Raw genomic sequence first — 20,356 nt, 5'->3', positions numbered from 1 at the left:
GAAATGATTGCTTTTACATCCTATATGGGTGTAAAAGCAATCACTGTGAAAAAAACAAAAATCTTCATCACCCCCCACAAGTAGTACAGTGTCACCATGGTGACACTGTACTGCTAGGGTGACAGTATATATAAAAAAAAAACAAATAATAATATAAAAAAATAAAATAAAAATGTAAAAAAAATGTTTAAAAATTATAATTTTTGGTTATAAACTAATTTGGCTTATTTGTTTTTTACTAAAAATATAACGGAATACATTTTGGCCAAGATTTATGATGAAAGATTATTTATTTGCAAAATTTTATAAGAAAAACACTTTATTTCAAAATTTTTGGACTTTTTCATTTACATAGCAAAAAAAATAAAAATCCCAGCGGTGAATAAATACCACTAAAATAAAGCTTTATCTGTCTCAAAAAAATGGTAAAAAATTCATATGGGTACAGTGTTGCATGACCGCGCAATTGTCATTCAAAGTGTGATAGCGCTGAAAGCTGAAAATTGCCCTGGACAGGAAGGGGGTGAAAGTGTCCGGACAGGAAGTGGTTAAACCCCGATGGAGTCAGATACTGGATTTCGTAAATCCATTTGGTCTCTAATTGGGAGACTGCCCTTCGCTTACTAGTTCCCCCCCAACCGACCCTGGGTGCAGACAGTGTGCATTCTGAGTCAGAGTTTCTGTGGAGTTCTGGCTGCACATAAACTGGTCCCAGCTGATCATCCAGTTTTTACACAGGCATGGTACAGAATATTGCTGCACCCAGAGGTGCCATTTATCTGCCTCTGAATGCAGCAAACTATCTGCCCCCGCATGGCCATGTGAATGCAGCGTGAGCTGTAGAAGAAGCATGTAGGCTAGAAGGGAGCCAGCAGCGCTCACATTATTTATAGTGAAGAGGAACTACTCCTGTTATGTGACCAAGTTCTCGCTCTCCCTTCCCCATAAAGTTATGTTCTGAAACCTCTTCCATTCCTTAACAGCATTTCTCAATCTCGCAGACACATCCTGATGCTGTGAGAATCACCCGTATTCTCTTTCCCATCAAGACAGTAGCAGGCAGGATGCATTGCACATGGAAGAGAGATGTGTGCTGCAGCCAACTCTGAAAGGAGGGGGAGGGGGAAACAGCAGCAGCATGATACAGACTGGCAGAGCTCCAAGCTCAGCCAATAACCGGGAGCAGATTCCCAATAGGCACTGTAGGCATGTGCCTACAGGCACCCTTCCTAGTGGTGGCGCCCGTCTGAATGAGTTTTTTTTGTGCGCTTCAGGATTTTCTGCCTATAGGCTCCTGTGGTGTAAATCCAGCCCTGCTGATAACTGATCAGCTGAAATGAGAACTGCAATGCATGAGCAGAGTACAAATGGCTGGATTGGAAACTGTCCTTACTGGAGCTTGTTTCTGTGCATTGATAGTTACAGACGGGGCAAAGCCCCCTGTTTTTTACAGTCTGTCCCCACAGTAATAGACAGTTGGTAATTCTTCTCTGGGGGGGAGGGAAGCACCCCTGCCTGCAGCTACATTCATCACCATCCCAATATCAAAAGTTGCAGCTGGTAGTTCTCTATTTTGTAGAAGTCATTTGAGTGGCTATACAGTCACTCAATCACTTCTACAGCAGAAGAGGGTGCCCCCCTGTATGGGGGCCGGGGCCCTGGACGAGCTGCACTGACTACACCATGTTGTAAGAGGGTTGACTATGCCAGGTTGTGGGCAGGGTTGCTCGCCCTGCACATGGGGTACCTTTAGTTTTCGTTTACTGGCCACTGGACTCTGCACTGGACTCTGCACATGGGGTACCTTTAGTCTTTGTTTACTGGCCAGTGAAGCAGCTGATCAGCCCGATCTACATCTGATTGACTGCTTTGGAGGCCAGAGGAGAGATCTGGGGTCTAACAAACCCCAGATTTTTTCTTAAAAAGGACCTGTCACTGCTCATGCTATCACAAGGAATGTTGTTCATCTCTTGTGTCAACAATAAAGTTTATGAAAAAAATAAATAAATAAATAAATAAATAAATAAATAAAGGGACAGAGTAAAAAAAAAAGTTTTGAATCAAATAATTAATAATAGCACAATTTTTTTTTTTTAAGCACCCCTGTCCCCCTACAAATGTGAATGCATACATAAGTCCCACATGCATATGTAAACGGTGATCACATTACACATGTGAGGTAATGCCGCGAGTGTCAGAGCAGGAGCAATAATTCTAGCCCCAAATCCTGTGTAACTCTAAACTGGTAACCTGTAAAGACTTTTAAAGCGTCACCTATGGAAGTTTTTGGGTACCGTAGTTTGGCAGCATTTCACGGGAGTACGCAATTTTAAAGCATGATATATTAGATATCTATGTACTCAGCGTAACATATTCCTTTATATTTTACTAAAAAATTAGACATTGTATTGTGTTTGTGTTCATTTATTTTTTTTCCAAAAAAATTGCATTTCAAAAACCACTGAGCAAATACCGTGTGACATAAAAAATGTACAATTTTATTATTATTATTATTATTATTATTATTATTATTATTATTATTATACAGGATTTATATAGCAACAGCAGGTCTTGAGATGGGCTTCTGAGAAAACCTTAGTGACCTCTTCAGTAGTAGCAAGGTCAAAAGAGGAAAGTGTTGAGGAAGGTTTAGAATAAGGTATGCTAAGTGGGATGGATGTCTGTGCAGTGGCGATGCCCCTACAAATTGCATCAATCTTGTTTTTGAAATGATTTGCAATCTCGTAAGCAGTGAGTGAGGTACTGGGTGGAGGTGGAAGTGGAGAAAGTAGAGAGTTAAAAGTGGTGAAGAGACGACGAGGACTGGATGACAAGCTATTGATGAGAGTGACAAAGTAGTCTTGTTTGACAGCATGGAGGGAGGAATTGTATGTTAAGAAAGCAGATTTATATAAAGTGAATGCTCGGTGAGATTTGGTTTTACGCTACAATCGCTCCAGCGCATGACTATGTCGTTTAAGATTTCGGGTGTTGTCAGTCTGCCAAGGTGCTTTGTGTTGTTAGAGAAGCAAGTGAGTCTAATGTGGATGAAAGCAAACTGTTGTAGACAGCAGTGGCCAGGTCAGGGCAGGACAGAGGAGAGATTCTGTCATAGAGTTGGTCAGTTGCAGAGTGGAAAGGAGCAGGGTTCAAGTTGTGAAGGCTTCTGCAGGTAATTGTTTGCTGCTTGGAGGGATAGGTGTTTGAAGATGAGGACACTGTGAAGGTGATGAGATTGTGATCAGAGAGAGGAAAGGGGGTGTTTTTGAGGTTGTAGGGAGTGCAAAGAAGGGAGAAAACAAGGTCTAATGTATTCCCATCCGAGTGAGTGGAGGACTGTGTCCTTTGTGCTAAGGCAAAAGATGAGGTTAGGTTGAAGAATTGGGATGTAGCTGGGTTGTTCACATTAATGGGGATGTTAAAATCTCCAAGAATGATAGTGGGTAGTTTAGAGGAGAGAAAGTAGGGTAGCCAGGCGGAGAAATCATCAAGTTATTCTCTGGGGCCTTTTCTTAAAAATATATAATGTTTGGGGGTTTTAAGTCATTTTTAGCAAACAAATACTGGTTCTTACATGTATGTGAGAAGTGTCAAAGTTGACCCGATAAGCAAGTAGTTAAATGTTACTGATAAAAACCCAAGCAACCTCCCAAATATTTCTTGCCCTTGTGCTTTCTGTGATATGGTCTGACTTCAAATAGATATACTGTACCAACAATGAAACCGAAACTAAAACCCTTGAAAGTATAAAAGGGACTTGTTTTCAGGAAATAACTGGACTCTGCACTAAACATCCAAATATTACGGAGCAAGGTAAGAAATCTTATGGGCAATTATAAAATTATGTTTTTGCTTTACATATTACTGTTGTTTTTTTTTTTTAAACCAACTCTTTAAATGCTGCTTCAAATTGCTAAGGGTTAAAAATGATCTCTTGCCAAAACTTTCTTTTTTATTTTTGCATAGAGTTGGGAAAGTTAGAACTCCTGTCAGGAGAAAAAATGATAGGAAATCTAAATTTTACATTTGTCGTCAGAGCAGGAGGTGAGGGAAAAGTGGGGACATCTGTGTAATGGTGTAAGGGTACATTCTCACTAGTCACTGCATTACAATACAGGTGGGATGTGGTGAGAGTGCCGATCGCAGTCCATCGCACTGTTCGTGGTTTTTTTTTTTAACCTACGTTACTGAAATATTACATAGTGACATTTGATTAAGTTCTTATGGCTGCAGTTCAGGGTGGTGGATTGCCGCCCAATGCGGTCCTACTGTGTGAATGTACCCTGAGAAGGGATTTCTCCACCATACGGAGAGATTTTTCTCCCATTTCATGTTGTATCTCTATGATGGGATGTAAATGGAAATCTTCCCAATGGGACCCAGACAGGAAAAAATACACCTCACAAAAGTTCTAATCATTCATTAATAAAAGCAAAAAAAAATATGCATAGATGCATTTTAGGCTTATCAGCTCTTGTATTCAAATAGCCATAGACATAGTTTTTGTGTGTTCCTAGATACCCTTCATAACATGTGGGGTTGGTTTACTAAAGGCAAATAGACTGTGCAGTTGCTCCAAAGCTTAGTAAATGAGAGAAACAACTACTTACTTCCATCATCCAATCATGTGTAAGCAAAAATGCAACTTTTTTTTTATTTTCCTTGCATGTGATTGGGTATTCTTTGTAAAGTGAAGATTGACCTCATTTACTAAACTCTGGAGCAACTGCACTTGCAGAGTGCACAGTCTATTTGCCTTTAGTAAATCACCTACATGCTATATGTAGCGCTTCCTCTTTGAGGGCTGCTGAATATTTTTGGGTTCTCTGTTTGTCCTGAGCCCGCCTTGGAAGCCTAACCCCTGCTGACACCACTTTTGACCTTTTACCAGGAGAACCCCTGGTGTGAGACCATAAAAAAAGATGCACAGTTTAGAGTGAACTAATATTCTGGCTATACTGAGATCAGAGTGTAAAGAGTGCAAGCACAACAAAATATATGAATATATGTGCGTAGAATTAAAGCTAAACACTCTTAAGAGATTCAAACAAGTGTTGCAACACGGTACCACTGCAATCAATTCTTAGATGTCCTGCAAATCAGAATTTAACCAGTTGCCTACCGGCACTTTTACCCCCTTCCTGCCTGTGCCAATTTTTACCTTTCAGTGCTTTTGCACTTTAAATGACAATTGCGTGGTCATGCAACACTGTACCCATATGAAACTGTTTTCACACAAATAGAGATTTCTTTTGGTGGTATTTAATAACCACTGGGTTTTTTTATTTTTTGTGCTATAAACAAAAAAAAACACAATTTTTTTTTATAATTTCTGTTATAACATTTTGCAAATAATCTTTTTACACAAATTTAGGCCAAAATGTATCCTTCTACATATCTTTGATGAAAATAACCCAAATCAGTGTTAATTTAGTTGGTAGGAAAGTCCACAAATGATGTTATATATCTAAAAATTGTTAAATCCCGATGTACAGACGACTGATCTCATTTCTTGAGGCCCAAAATGCCAGGACAGTACAAATAACCCCAAAATGACCGCTTTTCGTAAAGTAGACAGTCTGATGTATTTAGTAAGAGGCATGGTGAGTTTTTTGAAGTTGTAATTTTTTTGTCATTTCATGGAAAATGAAGAACTGAAAAAAAAATTTTAATTTTTTTTTTTTTTTTGTGCATACTGTCACCATTGCAGTACAGCGTCATCATATAACTGGTGTGGCGATGATCAGGGACACTGATAAGCAAGAGTTTAAAAAAAAATTATAATTTTTAATTTTTTTTATTACATTTTTAATTTTTTCAATTCTTTTTTTCTACTCCAGTGCCTAGAGCAATACAATGTTAGCATAGTAAAATAGTTGGCCATAGCTGATTACATGCTACAGATAGGCTGTGATTGGCCCAGTTTGTATATGTGACCACTGTGACCAATCACAGCTCGCAGCACATTTGTAAGCAATGACTGGTATGAAAGGAAGCCATTCATTGTTTAGAACTGTCATTTGATCTGTTGTGATTGGGCACAGTGATCACATGACACTGGCAGTGGGCTGGTGTAGTGGTCTGTCATTGAACGTATACCGTGGACACAGCCGGTGACAGATTGTGCTGGAGTGTGGCCCGTGGGGCACGCATGAGGCAAGATCCTGGGAGGACATCATATGACGTCATCCCAGGATGATAGGGTTCCCACTCGGCCATCATATTGCATCAGGCCGGCTGGGACGGAGTTAAGCAGCAATCCCAACTCTGGGATATTTCTCCCCAAGTGAGCTGGAAGGAACTATCAAATTATCAGACTAACTCACATTTGGGTTCTCATTCATTGGTGGTGGAGTTTAACTCTGGGAGTTCTTTGGTTAGGTACATTTATGTCTCTTTTTGTTTGTTTTATTTCATTAACACGGAGGTGTACAATTATCTGCGCACTCGATACGGTAGTACTACTACCTACTTGGTGCACATAAAGGTTCAAATCTTTCTTGGTGTAAAGGCAAGGTCAAGATCTTGTAAACATAAAGAAAGGGGAACTTCTCCTTTAAGTGATGTTGAATTTTGATGATATCTCTTAAACACACAGAATAAAGTCTGAGATTAAACTGCAATTGTAGAAAGGAACAGAAGCAGACTTCAGCAGGGGTTAATTCCACATTAAATGGCGGCAAGCTAGTGCGATGAGGAAGTTCCTTGGTGACTGGAACAGACTGGAACTGAGATACTAATGTAGTTAAATATACAGGGAGCATATATTGCAGCAAAGTCCTGTGATTTAAGATGTTGATAATGTAATAATCAGTAGGCCGCAGGATAGGCCGGACGATCTAGGCCTTAGTCTAGGTAACTGTTATAAAGTGTGCTAAACTGAAAGGAAGACAACTGAGCTTAGCAATGTCACTTGCAACTTTAGATGATTTGAGTATGGAACTCTCTCACCTGATTGGTAGCCTTGGTAATATGACAGATAGTCTCTTAGCAGGGGACCCCCGTGTTCCCTTGATTCCTCCATTGAAGAGCAATGCAGATGACAGCGCTGTAGTTCACCTGCTCGCAGGATTGTCTGTTCTGCTTTGTCATTCGTGCAAGCAGTCTGTGATTCCTCCTCACTCCGTTACTGAGGTCTGACAGGTTCCCAGGCTTCTGTATTTATATGCCCCCACCCCTTAGCCAGCTCCTCTGGAAAGTATAGTCTGTTTGCGTGTTTTCCAGACAGTAAAGTCCTGCTACCAGCCTAGAAGTCCAACAAAGTTTTTTTCAGTAGAATCTGCATAACTGAATTGCAAAACACTGCCATCTTGTGTCCACTTAATATTCTACAACCAATATTACTGCAGGGTGTTAAATATACAAAGACATTCTTATAAATAGGTTGTCTGATCATAAGATGTGAAAAGAAACACTTTCCTATACTGATCTTTCATCAGAGTTCAGTAAGATTTAGATATTATGCCTTTAATTAAATGTAGCACTACCCCCTCAGGAGTTGCAGAAGATTTGGGTTCCCTTATGGTCCTGCACAGCCAGGCAACATGCATTTTCACACAGACTTGCATTCAAGAGTCAGTAACCAGTCCTTGAACTTGTTTTGATGTTTTATTATAGGGATGGACTGATGGTTCAAGGCAAACATAAGTTCGACTTGAACATTGGCTGTTGGAGTGTCCGCTGAACACTCGAACGTATGGGGCATTAAGCGGGATGTTTGCACCCCATATTGCAATGCGCTACGGCACATTGTGATTGGCCAAAGCATTGCACCTGACCACAGGTCAGCCTTGCGCAGTGTTATAGGGGAATCCTTGCCCATTGTTGTAGCAGCAGCTTTGCTCATTGTTATAGCGTCAGCCTTGTGCAGTGTTGTACCGGTAGCTTTGCGCAGTGTTATAGGAGCAAAAAAATAATAAAACCGTTTACAGTGCAACTAGCACAACATATTGCACCCAAGCATCAAAATCCCATCCAACACAGAAAAATAAATCTCTTATAAAATCCCCATCATGTCGGAAAGGTCACAAAGGAGAGGCAGCTGCTCACAGGCAGCTAAGAGAGAGCAAGCAGCCTCTGTGTCCGCGGTGAAAAGTGGTGGTGGTGGACATGGTATATCCTCTGCAGGCAGGGCATGCTTGTCCTTTTTTTCTGGTGCTGGCAGTATTATAGAGCCACAACATGCAGAAGAGGTGGTGGAGTGGATAACAAAGCCAACCTCATCCTCATCATCCTCTGTCACCAAAGCTCCTACTATTTTGCCTTTCACCGCAGCTGTCAAAGCAGCCTATTCCACAGGTTCCTTGTCCACCACAAATGCCCCACAATCATGCACGGAGGAGTCACTGGAATTATTTGATCATAGTGTCAGTTATATGCTGCTGGAGGATGCACAGAAATTTGAATACTTTGATGGTGGTTCCGAGGTTCATGAAAGGAGTGATGTGAGCGGGGGTGCCTGTGAGGGCTGTCATGTTCCTCCAGCCTTAGCACACTGCCAAGTTGGCTTCAGTGACGAAGAGGAAGGAGATGATGAGGTCACTGACGGCACTTGGCTGCCGGAGAAAACAGAGAAGGAAAGTGAGTAGGAGGCACAACTCCAACAACGCAGAATGTCCTCCAAGAGCAGGCCTAAGGGCAGCCAACCGATGGCATCACACAACAGTGCTCCACAGGTGCAGGGCGCTGCTGACTCCCAGCAGACTTCCAAAAGTTTTCTGGTGTGGGTGTGTTTTTTGAACACGTGCAGCAGACTGCAGCATTGCTGTTTGCAGTCTCTGTCTGAAGCAGATCAAGCGTGGCCAAAACACCAGTCGCTTGGGCACCACATGCTTGAAAAGACATATGATGTTATATGATGAAAGACCCACATCCGAAAAAAGTGCAGACTTCTTCTTGCTCCTCATCTGGTATTTCTACCTCTACTCATGTCATGTCTTCTCAACAGCCTCCACTGAGAGGAGTGATGGTACAGTAGTGGGTGCCACTGGTCCTGGCACCCCATCTGATAGCAGTACACCACCTATTGATTTCAGCAGGCAAATTTTGCTACCCCAGTTGCTGAACCATGAAAAAAAAATACTGTCCCACCCATCTACATGCTCAAACCATCCACCTACAGTCTGGCCAAATTGCTAGTGTTGCAACTGCTGCCTTACCATCTGGTGGACTCTGCCCCCTTTCGTGAATTTGCAGAATGTGCTGTACCACAGTGGTAGGTTCCAAAAAGACAGTTCCAGCTCAGTACCATCATGTGGAAGACAATGTTTTGGCCTCATTGGACAGGGCGGTCAGCAGCAAGATCCACATTACTGCTGACACGTGGTCCAGTAGGCATGGTCAGGGATGTTACATATCCTTCACTACGCACTGGTTAACTCTGCTAGCAGCTGGGAAGGATGCAGGACAGGGTTCAGTACTGGAGCTTGTTCCGCCACCACTCCTCCAAAAAGCTAGTGGTGATTCTGCCACATCTGTCTGCTCTATCTGATCTGGGATCCCTTGAAGACTGCATATGCTGCCTATCCTATTCCTGAATCCTGATTTTGCTAGCTTCCAACAATTTTTTTGGTTTAGGGCAAACACCACCAACACCCAATGCCCAATTTTTCAGCACCTGTTTCACAGGTGCATGTCATTTCAATTTTGTAACCATTTTTCTGTAATTATTAGCAATTTTTAACTGCAGGGCCCATTCCTGTGCCCATCAATAATAACTGTGAGGAGTTACAGTGTTCAGGCACCACCAACACCCAAGGCCCAATTTTTCGGCACCTGTATGACAGGTGCATATAATAGGAGTTTTTAGAGCAGGGTCCAATCCTGAACTCATCAAGAATTACTGAAGGCACCACCAACTGTTCGACCGCCAAACACCCCACAATGCACCGCGCTCTCACAGTGCACAGTATCCACCCCACAGTATATAAGACAGAGGGGAGAATACTCTCCGCAAAAAACCAAAAACAATTAAATAAAGAATAATAATGAAAATAAATATGAGCAAAAAATACATTAAAAAAACAAATCCGATATAGATTGGTGGGGGACCCCACGCTGTTTTTTTTTTTTTTTTATAATCATGTCTTTTTTTAAATGTCAGTCCTGCTGCAGCAGGTTCTATACATTGTAGAGATGTGCAACTTTGCAGGTAGTTTAAGGGGACCCCCCGCAGGCATGATATTTAAAGGAATTTTTCAATATGAAAAATGACTGCCCCTTTAAAAACTGTACTTTTTGAAAAAAATGTTTTCACTGATTCAGTACCCTAGTCCCCATACAACTTTTATGGTCAATACCTTGCATATAAGCCTTCAAAATAGGAACTTTTGAATTTGCAAGTTTGAGTCCCATAAACTTGCATTAGGTTCGATGTTCTATGTGAACTTTTGGTCCGTTCGAATGTTCTACCGCGAACCGAACCGGGGGGGGGGGTGTTCGGCCCATCACTATTTTATTAGGGAATAATAAAACTTGGATGGGTTAAGAGGTGTATGAGATGCCCAATGGAACCGGAACTGAGGACAAACTCTGTGAAACAATTTACAAGTCTTTACAGCAAAAATCCTCTTCTGGAGAGCTAGCCAACCTCTCTTGATGTGCTACCCCAGACCCCAGATCCTCTTCAATCCAGCAGCTCTGAGTGAATCCCTGGGCAGGGGATCCAGTGTCTGCCACTACAGTGTGAACAGTCCCAGGTAAAAAGCTAATCCAGTTTCCCACCAGAGTGCACCTTTCCCCTTACTGGCCTAGGGGGTGCAGGTTTCCTCACTTGGTCCCTCTCTTGTGCTAACGGTGGGTTGGCTGCTGCTACCAAGCTTTCTAGCTGGTCCACTCCTTCCATGCTGCACAGATGGTCCTCTCTCAAGGGCCAGTGAAGTTCCAAGCTTGCAGCCTTCCAAGGTCTTCTGTCTGCAAGCGAGTTCCACTCCATCTGGGCCCACTCACAGACTTCTGCCTCCAGCCTCTCACATCTCTCTCTCCTTGCTCTTGCTAAGCAGGCTCAGTTATTCTAAAGGTTGTCCCAACCCCTTTCCAAGCCTCCTGTTGGGGATTGACTAGGATCTTTTAAGAGTACAGACCAGTCACACTTCAGATCCGCCCACTGATTCTTTCTCCAAAGATCTAGAGCAGGGGAAATTTCAGAGGGCTGATCTGCAGAGCCTCTCAGCTCTGACCACAATTTGACCCCACTCTGGCTATCACACCCAGGCTGCTACTCAGCCCCTAACTAACCATTGGAGTCTAGCTTCCCCTAGCTACCTAGGAGGGCACTACATAAATAAAATATTACATCCTCGCTGTGTTTATAATATTCCAGCCAGCCATGCACATATAAGCAGCCTTCACGCCTTGAGTCTGCCGAGAGACAAAGCTGCTGTGGCAGCCCATGGGTGATGGCAAGCTCCAGAGGAGGGGTAGTTGTCTGCTCCTTCTCTCCGCCCAGCCACTCTGCACCAGCAACTGACAAGATAGAGCTGTGGGAGCTGTCTCCTCCTCCTACTACATTCTGCACCGTGCCAGCCACTGCCCATGAGGGAAGACCCTGACAGACCGATATACCCTCCTCCCTCTACTATTGAGAGTAGGGAAACCAGCGGCAGCACTGGCCCTGGGCCAGCACTCCTCTATCATGGGTGCCAGAAGGCACATGCATGCAGTGCCTAATGGGAAATCCAGCCATGCCTGTACTTCCTGGCCACTGAACATGGCATTCCTGAGGGCAACCACATACCAGTAGGCTAGGCTTGCATGCCTTATAGGAATTGGAACTGTGATGTTATGCTAAGCTATTTTCCCTGATCACTCATACAAAGATGGCAATTGCAGTATATTCGTTTTGACACAATTAGTCAATGATTGTGATACACAAAATACAATGTCTAGTGCATAATCATTAGAGACAGTGAAAAAGTATCACACATATGGTATCATTATACACAGAAGGAGTAGCACAATGTGTTTTGGGGTGTAGTTCTAAGTATGCCCATGCTGTATGTGAGAAATATCTTATTAAATTGACAGCTTTGTGTAAAAAAAGTAATAATTTTAATTTTTTTTCCTGCTTTTACAAAACCTCTTCAAAAGACTCACCATGCCTCTTAAAAATACCTTGAGGTGTTTATTTTCCAAAATGTGGTCATTTTGTGGAAGTTTTCACTGTTCTAGTGCTCCGGGGCCTTTAAACATTTGATAGACAGTAGCAAATTAGATGCATTATTTATGTCGGTAGAAAGCCTGAAGGTGCTCCTTGGATGTTGGGCCTCTCTATGTAGTTAGGTTGGGGAAAAGTCTCACAAATGTGGTATCACCACACTTGGAAGGAGTAGCAGAATGTGTTTTGGGGTGTAATTCTAAGTGTGTCTATGCCGTGTGTTAGAAATATCTAATGAATTGACAATTTTGTGTATAAAAATGAATTTTCATTTTCATTCCACATTTTCCAAAAATTTGTGGCAAAAAAATTAAGCCTTCAAAAGACTCACCATGCCTCCTAGAAAATACCTTGGGTGTTTGCTTTCCAAAATGTGGTCATTTTGTGGGTGTTTCCATTGTCGTGGTTCCCAGGACCTCCAAAAATGTGTTAAGTAGTTAGGAAATTAGATGTGTAATGTATGCCCCTGGAATGCCTGAAGGTGCTCCTTGGATTTTGGACTCTTCTATCTGTCTGTGTAGTTAGGTTGTAAAAAAAATCTTGCGCATGTGATAGCACCATACTCAGAAGGAGTAGAAGAATGTGTTTTGGGGTCCTCTGAGGGGATCCCGGCTATAGTGGAGATAGTCCGTACAGTCTATCTTCAGTGCCCCACGGAGATCCCGGTTCATAGGGAGTACATCACACTTTGCACCACCATCAGCACAACATCGATGTCATCTGCCGGGCCAGTGTAAGCTATTCTTTCCTGAATGGTTGCTACAGTTGTGTATAATAATATTGCAACTAGCGACCCCATAAGGTGATTTATGCAGAGAGCTATTAATTGTATTCACCAATAAACTTTGATGTTCTGTTAAGAATAGTCTGTCTTTACAGAGACTTATTCAGGAAGCACTTTTCTGGTTTTCCACATTGACATTATCATTTGGCTCGCAGCGCTAACCTTTGAACTATTTGTTTTCAAATACACATTACCTACTCCAAACCAAGGAATATTTTGAACGAATATTGTGCAATATAGGTGCAAAATGAGTGAAAATTGGTGAATTGCAGAACTAATCTACATTCTTTAAGTGATATATAAGCACTTCCCATTAAAGAACATATGTGGGGGACATGGAAATTGTCGTGTTTGATCAAAAGTGCTATTTTTCAATGTTGCAAATGATCAGCAAATCTCCTTTGACAATGGATAATAAATAAATAAACAGAATGAAAGAGTGAAATTAAATTTTTGGTGAAAATGGGTACATTTTTAATAAGTTATAGCTATACCCCTAAATGTCATTCTACTTTAAAGTGTTACTAAACCCCGGACCCTACATTCACTATATCAGATCTCCCATAGTACACAGAACATGGAAATGCAATTATTTTAGTAAATATAAACTGCTAAATACCTTTTCTCATCAGCAGTTAAAGCAGTCTTGTGTCTTCTATCAGTGTCCAGTTGAACACTAAAGCTTGTAGGTGTTTTCATTCTCCCCTGATTGTCCTATGAGGCTGGAGGACACCTGACCCTCTCTCTGGACAATGCTGATTGGCCCTGTTCGGATCACATACTCTCTCCCAAGGGGAAAAAAACCCCTTTAACAATACACACCAAACTGAGCTTGTGCAACTTGCCACCAAGGCTCTGTTCTATTAGCAGATAAATTTGGGACTTTAGAAGAAGGGGAGAATCAGAAAAGAAAGGATCAAACAGCATTTTTACACAATGCAGAGGATTAACCCCTTACATTCCACAGTGAGTATAAAAAGGATGCTTTACTGCATATACAGACTTATTATACTGTTGTGGGTTAAAGCAATTTCATGTCATATTACTGTGAACAAAACTAGGTGATAACTTTCAATTTTAAACTTCAAATAAAAAATTATAATTCTCATTGTCAGGCTCGAACTGGCCAAAAGGCATACCAAACATTCACCCAGTGGGTTGGGGCCACGTGTCCTGACCAGGGCTAGCAAAAGGGCCAGCTGTCCTGTCCCAAATTTGCCTCTGGAACTTTGTCCGGCAGCTTTGTGGCTTCCCTGGAGGCGTCGGGTGCACGGTCAATAGTGTTCATGATATTTATGGGCAGCTATGCTGCTCCAGCCTCTCCCTCATTTTCATTTTTTGCTTATGTAGAGGAGAGAAGTGCGTCTGTGCCAAGCAGCCATCGGCTTCAGTACACAAGCCCAGTAAGTGTGCCTTCTGTGCACAGATGCCCCTCCCAAGTCCCTATGGCACTGTATAGTGGAGCTGTGAAGAGCGAGGTTCGGGTCACAGCAGCTGCCCATACATATCATCAACCCTAGTGACCCAGCTACACAAGATTCTGTGCAGGCTCCACCCTCTGTGTACTCCCACCACCACCAGAGAAGCCTTCTAGTAACTTCTAGTAACCAATCAATGACCAGTAATAATGTGCAATAACCTCTAGTATCCAATCAGTGAGCAGTAATGATGTGTGGTAACCTCTAGCAACCAGTTATCTGTAATGATGTGCTGTAAATTCTAGCAACCAATCGGTGAGCGGTAACCTATAGCAACCAATGGGTGAGTGGTAATGATGTGCTGTAAGCTATAGTAACCATTGAGCAGTAATAATGTGTAGTAACCTCTAGCAACCAATCAGTCAGTGGTCAGGATTTGCAGTAACCTCTAGAAGCCAATTGGTGAGTGGTAAGGATGTGCAGTAACCTCTAACAATCAATCAATGAGCGGGAATGAAATTCAGTAACCTCTAACAAATAATCATTGAGCGGTGAGGATGTGCAGTAACATCTAACAACCAATTTCCGGAGATCATGTTATATATATCATGTACCAGAGAGATTATCCAAGATCCGGGTGGGCTGTATTTATCCTTTGGGAAGAGTGTGACCCACAATCTGGAAATATAAAATGTAACACTATGATGGGGCACATTACCTGTAGTCATGGTGTCATGTGGAAGTTCCAGTGGTCTGGGGAGGTTGACGTATTGCTATGGTGGTCTCCAATAATGATGTGGTGGGGTGTAATCTAGATGTGGTGTAGTATTGGTGTCATGTGGTGTACTATTTGTGCTGTAGTATTGGTGTGTTGGGTTATTGTATTGGTGGGCTGTTGTATTGGTGTGGTGAGGTATAGTAGCCATGTAGTGTGTGGTGTATTGGTGGTCTGTAGTACTAGTGTGGTTTTCTGTCATATTGGTGTGGTGCAGTGTAGTAGACACGGGCTGCTCAGTCTAATAATGCCCGGGCCTATTTTTTGTCCCAGGCCTGCTCATTGTAATATGGTTTTATTTAGAGCAAGGTGTTACTTATTACTAATTGTTTTGCACACTTTCACATATTTACAGGTGCTAACTGCTGGGATTTTTCAATTAGGACATTAAAATTCAGTTCTGAACACAGCTTGGAGATCAAGAGAACAGATATATTCAGCAGCTGGAGAAAAAACTAAATCATCAGGATTTGTCTAGGAACATGGAGCATAACATAGGAATATGAAGGAGAGTACAGAAGATAACAGGTAACACACCATGTTACATGACGATTATTTGCAGAATTTATAGAAATCCATCACAGGTAATTGTAAAGCTCTTAGTTGCAGTAGAATAATCTATTTTAGGTAAACCACAGCAGAGTGCACAGTCTAAATCTAAGTGTAGTGGATATCATGCATTTATTTGTAAAAAAAATTACAATTGGGAACTCACATAAAATTAGTAAAAATATGCCTATCATCGATCGTACAAATATGCCTATCATCGATCCTAAAAATATGCCTATCATCGATCGTAGGTCCAGGTCTCAGCAAAGGCAAGGCATTAGGGTATACACAGGACTGGCAGTCGTAGAACCTGTAATAGTTGGGAAGGACACCAGGGGCGCCAATCTAAGTACAGCATAATAGGTAGTGTAAATGGCACAAGACATTTGGCAAATCCCTCAGAACCAGACGGAAAGCACATGTAGTAGAAGATAACAGTGATAGTAGGTGTGTTTATCTGCTGTCTGGATCAATTCAAAGCACATCACTGCAATAGTTGTATACAGTGTCCGGGGATCCAGGAAGCAGAGGGACAGTGGACTGCTTGACAAAGATGCAGAAGCCTCAAAATGTGTAACCAAGCCTCCTTGTTATCACTTCTGGTCCAGCTGCAGGACATTGTCTCTCTGCATTCTGGCTCCATGAACACTGTATACAAGATAGCAGTGGTGTGCTATGGACTGACCTAGACAGCAGCTAAACGGACCCCCTATCAGCGCTATCTTCCACCACATATGCTTTCCATCTGGTTCTGAGTGCGGTGCCAATTGTCTTGTGCTGGTCACACTACATATGATGCTGAATGTAGATTGGCACCCCCTGGGGTTCCTCTCAGCGATTACAGGTTCTACACCTGCCAATCCTGTGTGTATGCCCTGATGCCTTGCCTTTGCTGAGACCTGGACTTTTGATGGATGATACACTTAGATTGCACACTCTGCTGTGCTTTATGTGCTATTATAGAGATCTCTTCAGTCTCCTGGAGGTGTTGCATAAAGGTTCTCTTATCTCTTCTCCTCGCACGCTATGAACTATACACCCCAGACTCTTCCAGAATTCAAATATGCAGTTATGGGCTAAGATCCCTAGTTATCTCTTTGTGCCATATCACTCCCTAAACTTCAATACTTAATTTTACCTTTTCCAGCACTGGTTTGATGGGAAGATCAATGTCCTGTGTATAGAGACTGTCCCTGATTTAATATCAAGAGAGAAACGTTTATCTTGGGTTCTTACACTTCACTGGCAGCAGGTAAGCTTGGTCAACAGAAATGCACAAGGTGTGGTATAAACTGACTATAGGACAATGGAAATGTGTTGTGAATCCATAGCTGAAAACGCAGTTCTAGTACAACATAAAATAAAGTGGAGTTGGGCTTTAATCAGAGATTCATGTACTTAGTGTTTGGGTGCCTATAGGGGAATGGTGCAGTGACAGGTGCTAATCAAGGGGTAATCATGCCTGGTTGTTAGTTCATAGGGCAAGATTGCCATGTTAAGAAAAACCTGCCCTGTACAGCCATGTGAGAGACTTCATTGGTGGAGCAAAACCTATAGATAGAGTCTGCCTTGTTAAAGTCTTACTAAACCCACAACAGTACAATCAGTCTGTATATGCAGTAAAGCATGCTTGTTATACTCACTGTGGACCTAAGGGGTTAATCCTCTGCATTGTGTAAAAAGGATGTTTGATCTTGTCCTCTCTGATCTTCCCCTTCTTCTACTGTCCCAAATTCATCTGTTGATAGTACAGAGCCCTAGGAGTCACTCTGCACATGCTCAGTTTAGTGTGTATAACTGGAGAGTTTTTTTGTTATCTTTGGGAGGGTGCATGTGATCAGCACAGGGCCAATCGGTGCTGTCCAGACAGAGAGTCAGGGGTTATGCAGTCTCACAGGACAGTCAGAGAATAATGAAAACTCCTCCTACAATCTTTTTTTAAATCAGATCTTTTTTTTATTAATTGAAGTATGCGTCCATGTACAAATATAATCAGACAACCACAATCTCCAACGGAGTGTAGCCATAGTATCAACAAGTTACATCGTTATAATATAAAAGGGGTACAAAGTCATGAATACCAAATATATAACCATAGATTGCAGACCACATCATTTTCCAGATCCTTTTTTTGAAAAAGAGAAATTAAAAAAAAACAGATTTCAAAATCAAACAGAAAAAAACAGAAGGAAATTAAAATAACATGAGTTACAAAATCAAAATAGTTTTTAACAATTTGAGAACAAAAAAAACAGGAACCAAAAACCAGCCTTCTTCGAACTGAACTCCGAGAGTCAAACCTGCTCAGCTTGTCCACCTGCAATATAGTAAATATAGAGTCTAATCTAGTTTTTTACCAATAGTCGAGTTTTACTGTATGGATACATCTATATCCCAATTCCTATTCAAGGGTTGATGGAAGGATAGTTATCTCACAGTAGACCCAATGGGGTTCCACCGCTTAAAAGCCTGTCCTTAACTAAGTGTGCTGGTGCTAATCCTGGAGTCCCCAACCAGGCATCCCAGACTTTAGTAAATTTCTGTGCACATCCTCTATGCTGATAAACTAGTTTTTCTCTAATCAGAGTATCATTGACCGCTTTAATCCATTGAATATGGGCAGGAGGTGAGGGTGATAACCATTTCAGATCTATAAGTTTCTGAGCAATAAACAGCACTCTAAGGATAGCTATATAAACATGTGGAGTAAACAGTTCCTCATCCAACATTCCTAATAGACAAAGCTTGGAATCTAATGGTACATTAAGATTCCAGATCTTATTGATCATTGTTATAATATGGGACCAATATCTCACCAATTTGGAACATTTCCATAGCATATGGATAAGCGTGCCGTTGTGAATTTCACATCTAGGGCAAAGGGGAGAGTCCCTCCTATTCCAAGCGTAAAGCCGCTGAGGAGTGCGATAAGCGCGATAGATATTAAAGAGCTGGGTAAGCTTCTGAGCTGGGGAAAAGGAGACTTTAATTACATTTTCTAGTATGGTGGACCATTCCTCATCGGAAATAGCATCTAAATCAGTCGACCATTTTGTTCTACAATTAATGGACATTGTCTTAGAAATTTTGAGCATAATGGATTGGTAAATGGAAGATATTTGACCCTTTCTTGTGGTTGAAGCTATAGCTTGATTTAGTATTACCGGTTCAGTAAATGTCCATGGAGTGGCTTTAGATTGTGCAGTAATGTCATGTCTAAGCTACAGAATTGCTTAGGCAAATCATATTCAAGCTGCAAAGTATGGAAATCTTTCAGTAATTGACCATCATCTAATTGTGGTATACAGTATATCTAACTCCCATCATCATCCACCCAGCAAAGCCCTGCAGCTTCTGCAACTCAGAATAAATAACATTATGAAAAATACGAGTGAATGAAGTATAACCCAAATAATGGAAGAGACATTTAGCTTTGGAACAAACTCTATCAATCAAAGTGGGATACTGTGACATATTTCTAAACTCTATTGAATTAAAACTCATCAATTACCCACATGAAAAGTCAAACCTTTCACCCTTGAAAGTGCAAAAACCAATAACCTTTTCATAAACCAATACCATAAACTCATATACACAAAATAATGTCCATCACAAGTCCCATGCAAAAAAAAAAAAAAAAAAAAAAAAAATTGAAATAAAATAAATATAAAATATAAAGTCCCAAAAAAATTATAAAGTTATAAATTGTGATATTCCTCACTTCTTCAATCTTCCAAAATGTGATAATGTGCAAATCTTCCTTTTAATCCAAACAGTACCTCAAAAAAATATAAACTAAATATGGTGCATTATCCTTTAGAATCAATGTATGTGATAGCATGCAACACACTAGTGACACAACATCACACATGTGAATTAAAAGACACAACACACCACTAAACTAGTGGTCCTACGAAACCACCACTGCAAGACGTGACACTCTTCAAAACACACTGAGTGATCAGTGACAAAAAATATCAAATACGTGCCACTCCACGTGTAGGATAAATACAATTACCCCCTTAGACTTTGTGCCACATGTAATTGCCTTCACTGGGGATGTGTCATCCTTAACAGTAGTTGGTAAAACAGCTTCCTCGCACAATGACGGGCATCGAGATCCCCGTTCCTCACAGAATAAATGGGAGCAGACTCAGTGGCGTAATACAAATATTAACAAAATTTATTAGCACAGCTTACATGATAAAAATTGCCGTCCATCCTCGCTGGTCTCCGTGCTCAACTGAGACCTTCTCCAAAATGGCCGCTGTGCACCTTCCGGCCTAGCGTCTGACATCACGACACTGACGCGTTTCGTCACTTCCGACTTGTGAAAAAGTCGGAAGTGACGAAACGCGTCAGGGTCGTGACGTCAGACGCTAGGCCGGAAGGTGCACAGCGGCCATTTTGGAGAAGGTCTCAGTTGAGCACGGAGACCAGCGAGGATGGACGGCAATTTTTATCATGTAAGCTGTGCTAATAAATTTTGTTAATATTTGTATTACGCCACTGAGTCTGCTCCCATTTATTCTGTGAGGAACGGGGATCTCGATGCCCGTCATTGTGCGAGGAAGCTGTTTTACCAACTACTGTTAAGGATGACACATCCCCAGTGAAGGCAATTACATGTGGCACAAAGTCTAAGGGGGTAATTGTATTTATCCTACACGTGGAGT

Source organism: Staurois parvus, unplaced genomic scaffold, assembly GCF_062004578.1.
Source record: "Staurois parvus isolate SC_StPar_1 unplaced genomic scaffold, SC_StPar_1.0 ptg000283l, whole genome shotgun sequence".
Taxonomy (NCBI): domain Eukaryota; kingdom Metazoa; phylum Chordata; class Amphibia; order Anura; family Ranidae; genus Staurois; species Staurois parvus.
The sequence above is the reverse complement of the archived record's forward strand: the minus strand, read 5'-3'. Positions refer to the sequence as shown.